The 17,153-nt window shown below is 38.7% G+C and overlaps 1 pseudogene; it reads left to right on the forward strand.

Annotated features, from left to right (window-relative positions):
- The first annotated feature begins 9,445 nt into the window (after positions 1-9,445).
- Positions 9,446-10,073, forward strand: LOC121171148 (annotated as a pseudogene).
- Positions 10,074-17,153: the final 7,080 nt, after the last annotated feature.

Genomic DNA, 17,153 nt, shown 5'->3' on the forward strand with positions numbered 1-17,153 from the left:
AGTGATTGTTAGAACTGTTCATCTATTCTGCTCTCTTTAGTGGAGGCAATAAAGTGTCATTCCAGTTCAAAAGGAAAGAATATGTATGTAGTGATTCTGCACCTCACTTTGCATTTCTCTGTGAAACAACTAAGGAAGACACGGGAGATGCAAGAGTGGCCCACTGGTCAAATACTGTGATAGGTATCACAGATACACAGTTTTACCTGCATTCACTGATCTCTTGAGTTTTGTCCCATAGAAAGTACTGGTAGATGACCCATAGTCCCTGCCTACAGTTCTTGGCCACCAAAAGATTATTCACATGGGAATAGCCACGTGGACCCTTGCAAACTCCATATCAGGGAAACTATCTATAGTTCTCTGTAGAGTGAACATTCTGGTGAGAATTGTGGATAAAGCTGGAGAAAATAAACTCAACAGGAAAGGATAGGGTGGTGCTTGTGTAGAAGTTGTGTGTGGGGAAGTTCATTTATCTAGGCTCAAGATTATAGTTTCAAAGACCAAGTTGGACTTTGTCAATGCTACCATTTCCTCTATTATTTCTGGTGACTTTAGTTCTGCAAAATGGGATTAAAGCAACCACGACATCTCACATAATCTTACAGTAAAACCACCCTGAACAAAAAATTATAGTCACTGGAATTACATAATCAAGAAATCACTGAGCAAATCCTGCAGGTGTAAAGGTTTACAGGACCATACTAGAACTCTAAGACCTGAACCCTTTTGGAGGACACGACCTCAAGTCTTGTGGTGTTATTGAGGGCATGTGGGTGGTTTAGGCCTTTGTGGAGCTCCTCGGTTCTCAAATATGGGCCTGCCTCTGGACCTCCTGTGTACCCAATCCAACCGAGGGCTCCCCTGCACACCCAGAGTCTCTGCTGCAGGTAGTCTGGCTGAGGATCCAGCTGATGCAGAGGCAGACACTGCTGGCTCAGAGAGCACACTTGGAGAAGCAGGGCTGTGGGACGATGTGTGAAGAAGCTCAGGCCAAGGCAATGGCCTTGGCAGCAGGGGCCATTTCTGAAGGGGGCTGGTTTCCTGGCACTCTTTGATCTTGACTGCGAGATTCTTGGCTGTGGCAGTGCTGGGGATTTCCCGGCGGTGGGGTGCTGTAGGAAAAGACCACAAATCTTGCCTCTGTGCTCCTGGTGCTGGGCAATCTTTGTATGCAGCCTTGCTGTAAGCTCCCACACCTCCATTGCTCCAGCAATGATCTCCCTTCTCTGGGGCCAGCATCCACAAACGCTGACTCTCAGCATTGCCTGTACCTGCCCGGAGCTTGGGGTCAGTGTTGTGGACTGGCTTCCGGGCAACTGAGAACCCACATGGCCAGCTCAGCCTGCCACCCTTAAGGCGCCACTAATGGAACCCTTTCTTCTCTCTCATTTCTGGCCTATGCCCACACTCTGCTGAGCGTCAAAACACCCATCATCATGAAGGAATACTCAAGTGCAAATGATCTTGCCAACTCTTAACGACAAATGGAAGAGCCACGAGTCTTTTGAGTCTCCAGAAGAAAAACCAAGCAAGAGGTGATCATCGTAACACACTATGGGCAAGTGCATCATATGGTGCTATGGGAGAAACAGACTGCTCTACATCAGCCGTGTAAAAGTACATGAAAATGCATTAATGTCTGCAATGGAAAGTCCCAGTGCTTATTTAATTTTAGTAATAAGTGATCCATTTCATAGACTAAAAGATTGTTTAAATGTGTACTTTTGAGTAGATAAAGCGCACAGGGCAGAACGTTCAGACAACATTGTATGTAGTCAAAGATCTCTTCCATCCCCTGCTGCACTCCCCTTATCTCACCACAGTCTGCTTCTGTTTACCATTTTACGTTTACCCTTGCTGACTCAGCTATTGAAACCCAAGTCTAAGTGTACACCATATGGACCTTTTAAAATCCTAAAGTGCAGCACAAGTGTATCTTGTGCTTCTCAGTGTTTGTTTTTAAAAACTAACAATAGATTACAGAAATCTTGCATGTGAGAACTAATATATTTTAAATACCTTATATTTTACAGCTGCATGAGATTTTGAATTTTAATATTTTTCTCTATTTTCTCCACTGAAAGATATTTTATTTCACCATTTCATACTGAAATGCATTTTTGCCATTGCAGTCAATGCCACTGAGAATATACTTACAGAGTTTCATTCAACATGGTATGTGGCTTCCAGCAAATACCTGTAATTAGATTCAAAATATTCAGAAACTCTTGTCTGCATATTTGTTGAAGGTCAGGGTGTGCACTGATGGAGACAATCCTGCTTCTTACCATGAAAGAGCTAGTCTGACTTATCATTGGACATGAATAGCCCAATACACCCTGGTGTACAGGGTGAGCATAGAAGACAGCAAGAAGCAGGGCAGAAACTATAATCACAAATTGAAATTCATGTGCAAAAAATCATTTGGTTTGTAATGTGAGGTCAAATGATTGACCCTTTCATCTAATTTCTTCCTGTGTATTAAGCATCATAGGAAAATGTGGGTCACATAAAATTGTCAAATTTGCCTAGTGAGTAAATGGAAAGAGAACTGGATGAGGTGATGCAGGGCTTACTATTACCATCCCCATTTTACAAACATAAATCATTCCAGTGTCACACAGCTCACAGATGGTAAAGTCGGGATTGTATATTGACAATTGGACTTAAGAGCCCTTCATCCAGAATTGTTTGTTTGCAAATTACGAAAATGTTAGATAAAGATTGGCATGAAGAATTACAGCTAAAAGATCCACATTCCAAATAATGACATTTTCTGTTACATACATGATTCAAATGACAGCATTTTAAAAAATGATTTACTTATTTAATTGAAAGTCAGTTACAGAAAGAGAGAGAGAGAGAGAGAGAGAGTTTTTCATCTGCTGGCTAACTGTCCATATAACTGTACTGCCAAGGCAGTGCCAGACTAAAAGGCAAGAGCCAGGAGCTTCATCCAGGTCTTCCACATGGGTGTCAGAGACCCAAGCACTTGATCCATCTTCTCTGGTTTTTCCAGGCCATTATCAGAAAGTCCATACAAGATACTGGTATAATAGGTCGCAGCTTTGTTTCCCACGCCATGATGTTGACCCATGAATGAGTAAAATTTAGCCATTGGTGGTGAGCAATTCCAATGATTCTAATTTGTCACTTCTATAAAATCACACATTTCAAACAATGGAGATTTCAAGAAGGTGTTACCCATGTGTTCAAATATAAAATGAGACATTTCTCTCCCAGGTTATCAGATCTTTGAAGTTTTGTACTGTTTAAGAGCAAGCTTATAATTTTTGGCCATGAAATTGAGTTCAACAATAATATGAAATTATATCTGTAATTTATTCACACAATATGTTTCTTGATGGCTGCCTGTGGAAATGAGAAGGAAACATGTTAAAAATAATAAGATTCACAAGATGAAGTTTGGGTAACCGCATTTTTAGAATATCAATTTTGAACATAGCTACTTAAGAGAATGTAACATATTAACAGTACATGAATGAGACCAGTGCTATGGCTCATTTGGGTAGTCCTCTGTGTAGGTTCTGGTTCTTGTCCCAGCTGCTCCACTTCCCATCCAGCTTCCTGCCTATAACCTGGGAAGGCAGAGGAGGATGGCCCAAAGCCTGAAGACCCTGCACCCATGTGGGAGACCTGGTTCAGATAAGCTTGGCTCCAGCAATGTGGCATCTTGGGAATTGAACCAGTGAATGGAAGAACTTTTTATCTACTTTTCCAGTAAATAAATAAATAAATAAATAAATAAATAAATAAATAAATAAATCCTGGGACCAGCACAACAGCCTAGTGACTAAAATCCTCACCTTGCATGTGCTGCCAGTATCCCATATGGGGGCTGGTTCGTGTCCCAGCTGCTACATTTCCCTTCCAGCTCCTTGCTTATGGCCTGGGAAAGCAGTCAAGAACAGCTTGGGACCCTGCACCCGTGTAGCAGACCCGGAAGAAATTCCTGGTGCCTGGCTTCAGATCAGCTCAGCTCTGGCTGTTGTGGCCTCTTGGAGAGTGTACCAGCAGGTGGAAGATCTTTCTCTCTGTATCTCCTTCTCTTTATAAATCTGAATGTCCAATTAAAAAAAGGATCTTTCAAAATAAGGGCTTTAAGAATTTTTAAAAGTACATGAACTTGTAATTTTTAAATATCAAATATGATAAATGACTATTTACAATTACATGTTAATATTAGGTTCTGTTTCATGCACATGTATAGTTTTAGTAAATGTACTATAGGACCACTTACTGGAAGCAATCAGTAGGAATTAACGGTACAACTAATTAACATGTCAAAAATATAGTGGTACTGTTTTCTTTTTTAAAAAAGATTTATCTGTTTACTTAAAGAGTAAAACAGAGAGGGAGAAGCAGATGGTTTACTCCCCAAATGCCCACAATACTCAGAGCTGGAGTAATTTGAAGCCAGCAACCAGGAGCTCCAACTAGGTCTCCCATGGGATCCCAAGCACTGGGATCACCTTTCACTGCCTTGCCAGGTGCATTAGCAGAGAGCTGGGTCAGAAGCAGAGCCGCTGGGACTAGAATCAGTGCCTATCTGTCATGCATGGCATCACTGCTACGTCACAAAACTGGGTCCTCTAATGGTGCTTTTAATGCTATTTCTATCCTGGGATATAGTCACTTTTAAAAATAAGATTTATTTTTACTTAATTTTATTGAAAAGTAAGATACATAGAGAAAAAGAGAGACAGTGAAGAAGATCTTCCATCCATTAATTTACTCCCCAGGTAGCCACAATAGCTGGAGCTGCGCTGATCTGAAGCCAGAAGCCTGGAGCGCCCTACAGGTCTCCCACACTGGTGCAGGATCCGAAGGGAAAGCATTTTAGAGCTGTATGTGAGGAAGGGTTGACTCAAAAAGGGTACAAATAAACATTTGAAACTCCTGGATATGGTTATTACAGTATAATTTCAAAATGTGCAGGTTATATGTCAACAAAGCTGTTAAAAATCTTGAGGAGATGTTTAATGTCTTTTTTCTTTCATATTGATCTTGGAATTCCAGTGTTCATCTCACCTTTACATTATATCTTGCTATTGCTAGCCACATTTCAACTGTTCAATAATCACACGGGGTCCGTGACTATTGTGCTGAACAACACAGCTGCATCTTCTGCAGAGTGAAATGAATAGTCTTAAAGGACACAAAGGAAGCCCAAGAAGATACTTTATGTGTCTTTATGGAGAAATCACAGATGACAATTCATGGGCTTATGTGAACAACTTATTGAAAAATGTCACCATGATGCTTCTGTTTTCACTGTTCTTGACAGAAGTGGTGTACACAATAAAGGTCATTTCAATTAGTTAGTATACAATTTATTAAACTCATAAACTAAAATTTATTTTTTAAAATTTGCATAGATTTAAAAAATGTACACCAAAATTTGATTCATCATTAATCATTTAATCCAACTTTTTCAAAAACATTTTGAAGTGCACTTGTATATAGGGCCAGCAGAACACCCATAAGGAACTGCATGAGGTTACAGAGCATCCAAAAGCTGTCTCATTGCAAGTGTGGTCTGGTGTGGTTCTGGGGACTGAGGAGTTACTGATCAAAGATGATCATAGTTGTATATTGACCCATGTCTAGTGAGCATAATAATCCTAAAAATGCGACTTTTTGCAACTATAGCAATTCCCAGGAAGGATGGATTCTGATATTCCAGTTTTTCTTGCCTGCCCTGTAGTAGGCAGTAAACCATGATGGAGGGCGGGATGAACAGACCCTTTACAAACACGTAGTTTTGTTATTTACAATGTTCCAGGTAGTCTTTTGTTATGTTTTACACCTGATGTGAAAGACTACTGTACAAACACATTCACTGGAAAAAGAAAAAAAGTATAACCCTGAGAGGAAATATTGAAAAAGAAATGACTCCTACCTTTGTTGCTAAAAATCCTGGATTCAATGTGGAGAAGCTGATTGGTACAAGTTAGCGTAGAGCACAAGCAAGGGTTTTGTATTGCTGTCTAGGTCATGGCTTCATTTTTGTGATCAGAATCAGTATGCAAATATTTGGGGGTGAAGTGCACGTAGTGACTGCAAAGCCTAGGGAGATGACACAGGTGGCAGGAAGAACGAAGAGGAGCCATGACCCTGCTGCGATTCCCACAGCTGGATGTGTCTTGAGAAAATATAAAAGGTAATTTGTGTCAAAGAAGCTTTAGTCTAGAAAAAAATGTCTGCGTAAATTTAGTATAAGCTACTTAAATCCCCTAAAGCTTTAGTTTTTCCTTTCACATAGGAATGCTGATGCCTGCCTCAGTGTTGTGGTCAGAAATGAATTTTAAGGAAACACAGTACAAATTCTAAAATGTTTTTAAAGTGCAAAATGTTCAGATATGGCACAAATCTTTTCAATGAAGTCTTATAACTGCTGCATATGGAAAGGAATTAATAATTATCAATGAGGATGAATTTTAAATGTGTGTTACTACGTGGCTTATATGTATGAAAGTGGCATTTAAAATTTTGAGAATATGAGCAGTCGTTTCAAAGGAACTGATTGCTCGGGGTGTTTCCATCATGTGTGGTCGTGATAACAGCATCGACAATGATGATGTGGTGTGCATTTTCAAAACCTATGACACTTGTGATTTATCTTACTTACCAAATGTTCCTGCTGGTTGTGCTTTGACTCTTGAATGTGGAGTAAGTTCATGACTGGGACCACAGTGTTCCATTGCCATGGTTTCACTGGATTTTACAAACTGTTGCTTAGCAATGCAACCGTTAACCAGCTATTTTCTCTTTGTAATATCTTCACATTATGTCCTCAGCAAAATGTAGCTGAGACTTTAGTAATGGGACATACTAGCTTCCAACAAGGTTTTAATCTTCCCACTTTTGGCCGTTTTCCATGCTTATATACATGCTTTTTTTAAAAAAAAAAAATCAGAATGCAGATGCCAGAGGGCTTTATAATCTCATGGCAAAAATATGATCTGTGGAATCAAGCGGACCATTATTCACATCCTAGACTTGCAAATTTATTACCTGTTTGACCTTTAATCAATCACTTAATCTGTGTATTACAGTCTTCACTTGTCAAATGTGATAATTGCACTCATCTCCGAGGGATACTGTGAAGATTAAAGCAGCACATCAAAAATACACTTGGCAGTTAAGGAAGGGACTATAGCTATTACCTGCATCATTAAGAGAAGAGCAAGTGGTAAAAGCACATCTTCCTTCTGCACATTTCTTTCTGTGGCAAACTGCTCCAACGTGTTGATGATCATTTCCCAAATGGCCGTAAGGACCTCAGCCAGTCCAGGAAGAAGCCAGGAGCAATGCCTCTTTCAGCTCTCCCACAAGGGTGCTTAGGGTCCAAGCACTTTGGCCATCTTACATTGCAGTCCTAGGCTTATCAGTGCGAAGATTGGAAGTGGAGTAGCTGGGACTTGATCTGGTAATCACATGGGATGACAGCATTGCATATGGCAGCTTAACTCGCTGTGCCACAGTGCCTACCCCTGATAAAGGTTTCTCCAGTGAAACAATAAATAATAGATTTTATGTGCTCTCTAAAATCTTCATTCACTGTTCTCTTGTGAATGGATTCTTTGTGTAAAATATGAAACATCCTTATTCCTATTTTAGGTTTGGATCTGGGAATAAACAAGGTCTGCATGTTAGAGAGCAAACAGACCATGTTTTTTAGATCAGGAACTTGCTCGTGTTAAAAGAACTATTCATCACCATTCAAAGGTTACACAGCAGTGGAAGGTCTCACTGTGCTGTAGCTCAGGGCTGACAGTCTAAATAAGCTCATAGGAAGCCTGAGGCAGTCCCTTGGGTTAGCTCAAGGTTGACACATCTCTAATGAGAGCCTCTTGGGGTTTCTCTAATCACTGGCCTCCTAAAGAAATGCCCAAATCATTTGTATCGTCACAGATAGTGACCTGAAAGGGAATGATTTTACATGCCATTGCTTAGAACTTTGCTTGGAGAAATTTTGAAAATTCTGGAAGGACTAAAGTGGTGGCTTCCTGGTCACGAAATCCCTAAACTTGAAAAAAAAAATCCCAACGTTTATAAATAATATAACTAGAAATAATTTTACACAGCTTTTTTTTTTAACCTTTTAGAAATTATGTAGGCGAGCTCGCATTGTGGTGTAGTGATTTAAGCCAACACCTGTTATGCTGGAATCCCATATGAGAGCATCTATTAGATTCCTGTCTGTTCCACTTCTGACCCAGCTCACCGCCGGTGCACCTGGGACAGCAGCGGATGACCGAAGTACTTGAGCCCTTGCCAAGAAAGCAGAAGACCCTTAATAAAATCCCAGATTCACGCCTTGTCCAGCCCCAGCTGTTGCAGCTGTTTGGTGAGTGAACAGTAGATGGAACATTAAAATATTCCAGCCCTGCTTCCTCACTTCCTTTCAAATCAATACATAAATAAATCTTAAAAAAATATTTATAGGTGGTTTTGTTACTTTTTGTAGGTTGAAAATAATAATCTAGATATTTTTCAGCCTTTATTAATAAAAGGAAAATACAGATGTTCCATAAATAGAGACTGGGAAAATATAGCATTTTTAAAATAGATAATCCAGAACATACAAAGAAGTGACTTTCAAGATCTAATAAATAATTACTTTTGCTGGAAAAGAAGAACACACTTCAAAGAAAGAATTAAATCACGTTTGGACAATGTGTCACTGGTTACTGTGACACAGCCTGGTTTGACATAATCTATGCTATTTAATAATATGGCTTTTCATGTCTAATCTGATATCATCTTGGACAATGATTGGTGGGGAGTATTAAATTTGCTTTCTCATGATGGCTTCTCCTTGCATCATTCAAGGTACGCCAAGCAGATGTATCTTTGAAATCCAACAAGTTTATGAGCTGTTTCTTGTCTTTGTTCGAAAATTTGTTGATAATTCATGCATTTTCAGTGCACACATCAAATAACTGAATGAACAAATACCATTGTCTACCTCTGATAGTGTGGAATATTGTTTGTTTTTGCATCACGCTTGTCAGTTTCAAAGTACAGTTGTTTGGTCTGTTTTCTTTTCCCTTTTTCAAGGATTTATTTATTTTTATTGGAAAGGCAGATATACAGAGAGGGGGAGAGACAGAAAAGAAAATCTTCCGTCCGATGGTTCACTCCCCAAGCGGCCGCAACGGCTGGAGCTGAGCCAATCCAAAGCCAGGAGCCAAGAGCTATTCCAGGTCTCCCACGTGGGTGCAGGGTCCCAGGCCACAAGGCAGCAAGGTTTCCCTAGTGAGATGTCCTGTGCCCTTCCTGAAAAGCTGGATTGGTTTTCCCGGGGTCGTAAACGTACCCCCGAGTCCTGGATTGTTGCTGCTCCGTGACTCCAGCTGAGCCCTGGTGACTTGATCTACCCTGGATTTCCAGAGTGAAAGCGTTGTCTTGCATAATGGTGGAGAACAAATTGGCACCGTTCGATAAAAGTAGAAATGAACTTGGGATCAAATTAAAAAGCACTGACAGTGACACAGCTTGTCAGATGGTGGGGCTGAGAGATGGCTGCAAGAACTCCATCAACTCACTGACAGAAAAGCTTTCTGAAACTAATGTAAGAAGAATGCGTGGTTCAGACGTTTCTGGAATATAAAAGCTAGTTCTACAGACAGAATAAGTTGAGTCAAGAATAAAAAATAACTTGTTAAAGTTGATTGCTGAAGAAATAGAAAAAAAAAAAAAACAGAAACTGGAAGTACGTAAAACTAACATCCAGGATCTTAAGAAAGAATATTCTAGGAGGAAGGAAACTAATGAAGAGAGGTTGAAAACACTGCAGGGATTTGAAAAAAAAAATATGCGGTGATAAACTGGAGTTTATTTTCACTAATATTGACCCCAAGTCTCTTGGGGGCCCATGTTTGTTCTTCCCGCAGCTAAAAGAAGCAAAGGCCTATGAAGTGTGCCACGGTGCTCCTCATTTTGAGGGCCCAGCAGAATCTCAGGAAAATACAAGGAGGACAACACTTTTTCAGCTTTTCTTGCTAAAGCTCAGAAAGTTTTGTTACTGTAATGGTTTATAGTTGACATATAAATAGTATGTTAAAGCTGGTTTGTTTTTTTTTTTGTCATGCATTTCTTTCCAAAAAGAATTCTCATCTGTTGTCTACCTATAATTTGGGATTTTTAAAAATATTTTTGTGTGGTATACAGAAAAGCAAAGTATATCATCCCAGAATCTATCACTTTGTCATAAATATTTTTGAAATGAAAACAAGCAGCAGAGTTAGAAAAGCTTTCTGCCTCCTCCTGGTCTAAAAGCAGCACGTGCATCTCCGAACACGTTCCCGCGCTCGCCTTCCCACCGGCTCAGCTGTGACTGCCAAGCATTCTGCATACTAACGACGCCCCACATACGCACCTTCTTCAACTTTCTCCCTTCTGGAAGCCTAGCACAGTTTTCTTGTGTTGTCACTTCCCCTAACAATGCATTGTATTTCTTGAAGTTGTGCTCTAAGCCACAGCTCCAAGGCGCCGCTCTGAGTCACCTCTACTGACGACCCTTCTGTGCTGTGCTCCGCATGTGGTGACTGGCTGCTGGTGCTCTTGGGGTCTTTGTCTCACCACACCCATCTGCCCCGATGGTGAATTTGCAGGGTTCAGAGAGAACTATGTTTTCTCCTTCATAGGTTTTTTTTTTTTTTTTCAGGCAAGGCAGGAATTTCTGGGACATGCCATGTACCCCTGGATCCTATCCATGGAATTCTGGTAGAACTGGCAGAAGCTGGGAGAGAATCGTCACCAACATCAGAGTTCAGTAGTTTAGTACTTTAGCGCCTGGGCAAGAAAAGGTTAGAAATGTGCCTTGTTCTTTCCTTTTCTAATAGAAAATAAAGAAAGAAAACCTGTTCCAGAAATTAAGTCTTTGAATATATCCATACCAAATCCACAAGTCACACACACACACTCACACACTCACACATATGTATGCATACATGCATATATATATCTGCTTGATTTTAACCTCTTAAACATAGTCTTTTTTTCGTTTGTTTTTCCCTTTGTCTTTTGTGTCATGTGTCAACCCATCAGGTCCTGTCATCCTGAGCCTAGGACACCTGCAGAAACTTGAGCTGAGCAGTAAAGCCACTTATAGTAATTTTGAAATAAATATTGTTTTGAGAGTTCTATTCTTTTGAGAAAAGTAATAAGTGAGTGATTAGAGCATTTGAAAATATTTTTAAGTTCATTATGAAGATGGTATAAACTTCATTGCAAGTTATTGCTACTAAATTTTCAACTGACAAAAGATTATATACTCAATTGATGAAAATACAAGAAATGCATTCATTAAAAATTTTTAGAAATAGATTGTCATTTTATTTCATGGAAAGCCCAATATCTGAAACTCTTGGTATTTGCAAATAGTTGTTCTGCAAATAGAACGGTGTGACAGTGTGTATGACATAGTAATGTGTAGTGTAATGAATGCTGACAAATTCCAACATGTTTCCTCTTGTGATTATTTGTTAACAAATTGTGACCTGTGTATATAGTACAGTAGGTAATCCTATAGATGCTTGTAGTAGTAGAGTCCATGGTCAGACTTCTGTTGGTGTTGTTGTTTGCTTTTCAGCCATTTACTGTTATTTACACACCTTCTAAATATTGGATTCCAAGCTATAGACACTATGAATGAAAACAGACCAAACTGGGCCCGGCGCGATAGCGTAGTGGTTAAAGTCCTTGCCTTGCATGCGCTGGGATCCCATATGGTTGCAAGTTCCCTGCTTGTGGCCTGGGAAAGCTGTGCTCGCCTGGGAAAGCTACCGAATGCCTCTGGCAGACACGCACGCTTCTGCCAGCAACACCACATTCCCCAGTTGCAAAAGAAGAGCCCCACTTGGCCCTGTCTCTCTCACCTGGCAGCAAGTCTCAGCATTGCTGCTAGCCCAGCACCAAAGCCCGACTTTTTTGTTTTTAAATTTCAAACTGTAAATGCATTCTTTCATTTTCCAGGCACAAATTCATTATTTTTTCTGTTGCCTTTTGGCATTTTTTTTTTTTTTACAATGAAGGATATTTTTGTTACTTTTCTCCTCAAATTGTGCAATGATAAGAATCAAAACATGACGCATTTTGCGCTCCATAAAGATAGTCAGGTAAATGTTTCTGTCTGGTTCACCACTTTATCTATGATTTCTTTACTTAAATGTTTTAATTTCAATGTATATTCACATAGTTATACTTTAATCGCTAACATTTGTTCACGCATGTTGGTAGAATAGTTGTTTGAAAAAAAAAAAACAGAAGGCTGATAAGAACAAGTAATCATTAATTAAGTCACCCATTCTTGGAACAGGGGAATTTGCTCTCTCACCTTCATATAGTTAAACACAGGTGACCGTTGACACCGCTATGTGCCTTTGGAGAACGTAGTCCCTTGCAAGCTTTCTGTCAGTTACAAACAAAAAAAAAGATAGACTCAGATTTGAGCCTAAAACTGGAGCAAAATGGGCTTATTCACTAAGGTCTCAGTAGGCAGAACCTGGCAGTTGGCAAAAAGCTAAACTGAGCCCATAACTTAGAGAACTGAATAAATTGAAATGTAAAGCCACTTGGAGTAGAGGAACTTGAAAAGGGCTGGGCACTAGGGTAAAAGACAATGACAGAGCGAATAAAAGAGGAATGAAATACAGAATTTAAGATTTACCCAGTCTTGAGTTGGCGACACCTCCATCTTTTCTTATTCCTCAAACACGTCGATCTGCTTCCTTTGTGGTTTCTTAGTTTCATTTAGGAAAGAACTATGAATGTAATAGCAGATACCACGTCACACCTGCAGCTGAGCCTTAGGAAGTTTGTGGCTTCGGCAGGCCTAGAGTGATAGCACTGTTCCTAATTCCCAAGTACCAGCAAATCTCTCCTGCCGCGTGGATAATGATAAATCAGAGGACTCTACATGGTTGGATTTCCTTTCGGAAATCAAAGCAATGCTAAACAAACTCAGTGGAAGAATATGCCCCATATGCTCTCATATGTATTATCCATCTTCTCCATCTGATGGATGCTAGCTTTACAGGGACTCCTAACTTTCCAGTGTCACAGATCTGAAAATATCATTTCATAATAAATTTCACACTTTCTTTTTTGAATTTTAGAACATGGTACGCATAATTTCACAAAATTAATTAAAATTTAGAACTTGAAATATTCTTATGAGTTGAGAAATTGCTAAAATTGTCATAAAGAGATAAGTTGAATTCCTTTTCTCAGTGTAAACCAAGCCAAACTGTACTCAGAGTAAAGAAAGGATGAATATATGTTTTTGAATTCAACTTTATTTTGAGCAGGGGAAATAGACAAAGGGACATGAGCAATTCCATCAAAAAGAGGGAGATTGGCTCAGAAGAGAATGTTTTCCAGCAATATGTAAAAGAATCCCTTTATTCAACAGTCAACAGTTATCAAGGAAAACACAAAGGATGTCAAGAGAATCTGTGAGACAAGTTTTACGGAATATCCTACATTTGTTCTATTTGACAAGCTGGTCTTGGTGCTCTCTGGAGAAAGGTAATAGCAGGAAGAATTATATTAAATCTATAATAGGAGGGGAAAGCTACATAATTATGAACTAAATATCAATACATATAATAAGGAATTATTTTTAGATGAAAATGAAATCAAAATATGCAAAGACCAGTGAATGTTTAGTTTTTCCCAAAAGCAGAAGTTATTTATAAATTCTAGATAGATTGTATGATAAGAGTTGAAATCTAAGATGGCCTTAAATGACCTCTAATATCTATTATTCATACTTTTTTGTAATCCCCACCCGCATGATGTCAGAATTGCTCTGTATATCCAGTAGAATACAGTGTGATGGTATGTCATTACTAAGACTAGGTTCTGAACGATACTGTTTTCATCTTGGAAGTTGTTCTTTCAAAAACCGTATGATGAGGAGCCCTATGGAGGGACTGCATAGCAAATAACCAAAACACTCTTTCAGTAGCTATGTGATGAACTACCTGGAAGCAAATCTTCTAGTCCTGGCGCTGCCTTCAGATGAGCAAAGGAATGGCGATTGCATGGCTAGCTAAACTGCTCCAGTTCTGTTAACTTTCAGTGACATAATGAAGATTTGTGTTTCAAACCACTAAATCAGAATATATTAGTTCTGTAATGAGATAACTAATAAAAATCACACACAATATGCAAAACTATGAACTCATATCTGAAGATATCCAACTTGAACCAAATTGCAAAATTAAAAAAAAATGTTAAAATATTGCGAAGCAAACAGAGTAAGTATAACATGAATAAGTTTTAGCGGCTCCTTGACTACCTCATAGCATGTGGAGTGTCTTTCCTCTGATCTACAACAAATGAGTCAATATCTATCTGAATCATCGCCTTACCTTTACAATGATGTTGTACATTGAAAAAAATTATGTAAAATTTCTAAATTTCTGAAGTGAAAAATAGTGACAACGGTTATAAATAAGTCAAGCAGACACTTACGAGTTAATGACTTTTTAATGCATAAATATTTGGAAGTTCAACACATTGTAGGGAAAGGACAAAAATGTTGACTGGTGTTTTGAAATTGCCCTTCTATTAACTTGAAAATGAAGATTTCATTAAAACACTGATATGCATGAGAAAGAATAGTGAATTTAAATTTATTGAAATTTAATAGCAACGAAATGAAAAACTTACATATTCTAAAAAGGATATATATAAATAGGCTTAAAAACACTAACAGCATATTAAAGACTTTCCATAATACTTTAAAAATTGTTGTCAGTGATTGAAATAGAAAGATCAGGGGCATTAATAGCATTTGTAAAGTATTGAAATTGTGTTTTAATTTCCTGTCTGGCATCATGTTTCTTTTGTAGCTTTCCACCACTGAAACTGAACAATGAAGCCTGAGGTAAGAAGGGTTTAGTAAAAAAGAAAGAAAAAAAAGGCTTGAAACCCAACAGGCTAAATTATAGAATTTCTCCAATTACAAAAACCAAAAACAAGCAAAAAACCCACTACAATCTGCCACTAAAACTTATCCTTGACATTGAAAAGAAAGAGGAAATGATATTAACAGGAAAAAATGCCCCTGTTGTGGATTAGGGAATTAGCAGAAGGACACAAAACAGAACTTTAGAAGAGGAAAGCTGCTAGACCTGTGAAACTTGAATTTCCTTCTCTTAGATGGTGTATTAATAGCTATAGAGAATACTAAGGGAAGGCAATCTTTTCTTCAATTGCAATTTATTGTGCCAATCCAGGTGGAACAAAACAAAATCCACAAAAGCACATGGGATTATAGGCATATTTAAGCTCAACATTATCAGTAATTACATTACAGTGTAAATGCAGTCAGTGTTCTAATTAAAAGCCAAAGACCACCAAACAAGTTTTTAAAAAGAGGAACTCTACCTGAAATCCCAAACAGATTGAAATTGAAATCTGGAAAACTGTAGTGCAAAGATTAATCAAGAGAAAATTGGTATATCTCAGTTTATATCAAACAAAATGGATTATAGCCAAAAGTTAACAGAGATAAAGAAGATCACTTTAGAAATGATTTCAGTGTTGTTTTTCCAGCAAAATCATACAAACTTTTGGATGTCCAATAATGGATGAAATAAAGAAAAAGGTGATAGAAATGTAAGGAGTAATAGAGTAAGTAGAAACTATTATTGTATGATCCAGAAATCTTATTCCTTGATATTTACTCAATGGAGTTGAAAGTTCAGGCACATTCAAAATTTTGCAGATGAATGATACCAACAACCTTATTCTTTAAGAAATATATTTTTAAATTCATTTGCAAAGCAGAGTAGCAGAAAGAAGAAAGAGACAAAAATACTTTGCATTTGTTTGTTCACTTCCCAAATGGCCACAAAAGGTATGGCCGAGTCAAGATGAAGCCAGGGGCCAGAAGTTCTATCCAAGCCTCCCACATGAGTACTAGGGGCCCAAACTCTCAGGCCATCTTCATTTTATTCTCGCATACATATCAGTAGGGAACTGGGATGGAAAGCAGAGCGGCAGAGATTTGAATTTAGATATGGGAAGTCAGCATTAGCATGTTATACCACAACACTGGGTCCACAGCTTTATTCTTTTTTTTTTTTTTTAAAGATTTATTTTTATTATTTTTTCATTGGAAAGGCGGATATACAGAGAAGAGAGACAGAGAGGAAGATCTTCCGTCCGATGGTTCACTCCCCAAGTGAGCGCAACGGGCCGATACTATGCCGATCCGAAGCCAGGAGCCTCTTCTGGGTCTCCCACGCGGGTGCAGGGTCCCAAAGCTTTGGGCTGTCCTCAACTGCCTTCCCAGGCCACAGGCAGGGAGCTGGAAGGGAAGCGGGGCTGCCGGGATTAGAACCGGCGCCCATATGGGATCCCGGGCGTGCAAGGCAAGGACTTAACCACTTGCGCCACCGCGCCGGGCCCCACAGCTTTATTCTTAATTGATAAAACTTAGAAGCAATCAAGATGTGTTTTAGTAGGAGAATGGATAAATAATCTGTGGTATGTCTAGACAATGAAATATCATTTAAGTATAGAAATAATCTGTGAAGCCATGGCAAGATATATAGAAACCTTGAGTATACACTACTATGTGAAAAAATCAATCTAAGACATTATGTCATTATGTTTTGGATTACATGGCAACCTGGAAATGCAAGACTATACACACAGTAAAAATATCAGAGGCTGTGAAAGAAAGAGGGGGGAAAAGCCAACCACAGAAGATTTTTAGGGTAGTGAAACTTACTTCCTTATAATGATGGGTAATGGTATAGAATAATCTCCAAACTGGTTGGAGGACTTACTATAGAATCTCCAAACATGGGTCTACTCACCCAGCTCTCAAGATGTGCAGAAAGCCAACTGCTGACATTGAGTGGTCTGCATTCCAGACACTGCGTAGGGGCTTTCTTTCAAAACCTATGATTACATATTTTTCTAAACTAAAGATCACTTTAGTTTTTTTACAATCTTAATTTAGTGACCAACCCAGGACTATAAAAACTCTTAAAATGATCTTAAAAAAATTGTAAGATTTCTCTGTGATCAGGTAAAAATGCAGTGATATTAATAGAATAGAATAGAATAGAATAGAATAGAATAGAATAGAATAGAAT

Source organism: Ochotona curzoniae, unplaced genomic scaffold, assembly GCF_017591425.1.
Source record: "Ochotona curzoniae isolate NIBS_2020 unplaced genomic scaffold, NIBS_Ocur_1.0 contig_1274, whole genome shotgun sequence".
Classification (NCBI taxonomy): Eukaryota; Metazoa; Chordata; class Mammalia; order Lagomorpha; family Ochotonidae; genus Ochotona; species Ochotona curzoniae.